A 3,019-nucleotide genomic window follows, 5' to 3' on the forward strand; every position below is an offset into this window, starting at 1 on the left:
TCAGTGAGAAGCCATGAAGCTGCCAGAGGAGAAAGATGCAAGCTGCCAGCCAGAACCTTGAGTAGCCTCAAGGTAAAATAAAAAACAATAGAAATGGGTTAATTTAAGATGTAAGATCTTGCTAGGAATATGCTAGAGTCATTGGCCAAGGAGTTTTGTAACTAATATAGTTTCTGAGTGGTTATTTCAGGTCCGGGAGCCCAGGAAACGAACAGCCTCAAACCAAAGTATTCTGAGCATAAGAGACCTCAAAGACACCCCACAGGGACACACTTCTTCTAACAAAGACATATCCATTCCAACAAAGCCACACCTCTTAATAGTGCTACTCCCTATGAGATGATGGAGGCCAATTACATTCAAACTACCACAAGCACCAAGGAAGCCATTAGCTGTATAATGGAGGAATGCCACTCAGTCCTTCCTCTGAATGACACAGCATCGGGCACAGAAAACTTCAATCTACCCCTCACAGATGGGGAGACTTACAAGGCACAGAGTTAAGCAAAAGAACCAGACTTGAATGAATACATCTAGTGATCCACTAATGTGAGTTGTTTTCTCTCTGTGTGTCTCTCTGTCTCTCTCTCCCTCTCCATCTCTTTCTCTCTCTGTGTGTGTTTTGTGTGTGTGTGTGTGTGTGTGTGTGTACATGCATGTGGAAGTCAGAGAAGAGTCTCAGGAGCTGTCTACTTTGTTGAGCCAAGGTCTCTTATTGCCCTGGAACTGACTTATCAGACTAGGCTAGCGGGCCAGTAAACCCCAGGAATCAACCTGGTTCCACCTCCCCAGTACTGGGATTTGTAAGTGTGTGCCACCATCCTTGCCTGGATTTGGGGGATCAAGCTGAGGTCCTCAGCTTTCAGGGCAGACTCTCCATCAACTGAGCTATGTCTCCAATGATTGCATGCATTTCTCAAGTAGGCCAGATTAATTTAAAGGTGGAAGTCATGTTAATGTTATGTTTGGGGGGCAGAGCGGCAACAGGAAGAAGCTTGGTGGGGGGCATCTTGGGGATGCCGGAGTGCCAGGATTGGAGAAGCATGCTTGCTTTAGTAGATGTCCTGCTGGCTTGGAAATTTCACTGTGCTCTTACGATTCACGTGCTCTTCCGTCTCTTATGGCATCCTTCAATAAAGTGTGTAACCTTTTGGATAATTGCACAAGGAAGATTGAAAATAGACAGAAATGAAGATCAGGAGAATGTCTTTTCCTGATGTTCTGAGTAGTGTTTAGTGAAAATCCGGAGTACTCTGTATCCACGCTGTGGAAAAAAATTGGGTTCAGTTAGGTTTCAGGAGTGTTGCAGGAACTCTCCACTGATATTCTATGCAGTTAGACAGGTTTCAGAACCGTTGCAGGATCTCTCCACTGAGATTCTCCACAGGGCCTGTATCACACCTCATGCTTTTGCTGTCTGTGCCTTGTGGAGCACTTTTAGTGTAGCATTTGAGTTTTGGTGTCTTAAGATATGGATTCACTATGTAGCCCATGCTGCCCTAAACTCACTGTGTAGCTTGCCTCACACTTATGATTTTTCTGCCTCAGGTTTGAGTGCTGGGATCACAGGAACATTGCTACTGCATGGGTCGAGTGGAAGACCTCAGGTGAACTGTCCTTCAGGACAGAGATGACCGAGTGCAGCAGAAAGCCAACTTCAGACATCTTTATCCAAATATCACAGATAGAGTTAGGTTTCAAGGCCACGCTCAAAACTTATACCCTCCTCTCACATACAGCCAAAGTGCAAGGAATCACCAAGGCCCATGCGGATCTGCTGATGGGGGCCTTCTTGTCCCTACTCCCATTTTTGCTGCACCCCAGAGATGGCAGCCTCCAGGAAGCCTGAAACACCATACTTCAAGTCTTTGAACAATCTGCCATTGCTCTTAGAACACTATATTTTAAATATTTTTGTTTAATTTCTGATACTTTTATACACATACACACACACAATATTGTGATTGTAGTTCCCCATTGACTACCCTGAGCCCACTCCCATCCCTACTGACCTCCCATTCCCTACCCTACTCTCTTGTTTTCTGTTCGGGTTCTGTGTATCCTGCTACAGCTGTTGTGTTCACAGTGCTACCAGCCATGCCGTCTCTCTCAAAGTGAAGATTCAGGGTGCCTTCTCTTCCTTAGCCTCTGATTTTTGTCCATCTCAGCAAATTCCTTCCCAACCACCAGCCTTTGCCATCTTCTGCCTTCTGTCGCCCTGGCCATATCGCCTACGACACATGTGCCATTAGTTATGTGTGTCTCTTGCCTCTCTCCTCATGCTGCCTTCCTTGCAGCAGCAATTTAATGCCTTTTTTAAAGAGGAGACAGGCAGAAAGAAAACAAAAGTAGAAAGGGAAATATGGGGGATGAAGAGATGGCTTAGTGAGTAAAACATTTGTCAAACAACTTTATGGCCAGTATTCAGATCACTAGAACCCAAGCCAAAGTCAGGCATGTCTTGCAGACATCTATAACCAGGCCACCAGGAGGCAGCACTACAGGATTCCCAGGCTAGCCAGCTAGCCAGAGCAGCTGGGATGGGCAAGTAAGTGCCAGTTTGCAGGTAAGATCTTGCGTCAACAGATAAAGTGAAGAAGGATGGAGGAAGACATCAGATATTAACCTCAGGCCTCCACATACATACGCACTTGCACATATACGCCTGCACACTTGCAAACATGCATGCACACATACACCATATGCACATGTCCGAAGTTAAGTATGTTCACAGGAGATATTTCCTACCTTCTTGTGGTGATATTTTGTTTGTACTTTAACAAATAAAGCTGGCCTGAAGATCAGAGTGCAGAACTAAGCCACTAGTTAGCTGTAGAGGTCAGGCACTGGTGACACACACCTTTAATCCCAGCACTAGGGAGGCAGAGGCAGACGGCTCATTGTGAGTTCAAGGCAATCCTGGGCTACACTAGACTGATCCAATCTCAAAGGGAAACAGTCAGGTGGTGGTGGCTCACACCTTTAATACCAGTACTTGGGAGTCACACGCCTTTAATTC

Source organism: Chionomys nivalis, chromosome 8 (assembly GCF_950005125.1).
Source record: "Chionomys nivalis chromosome 8, mChiNiv1.1, whole genome shotgun sequence".
NCBI lineage: Eukaryota > Metazoa > Chordata > Mammalia > Rodentia > Cricetidae > Chionomys > Chionomys nivalis.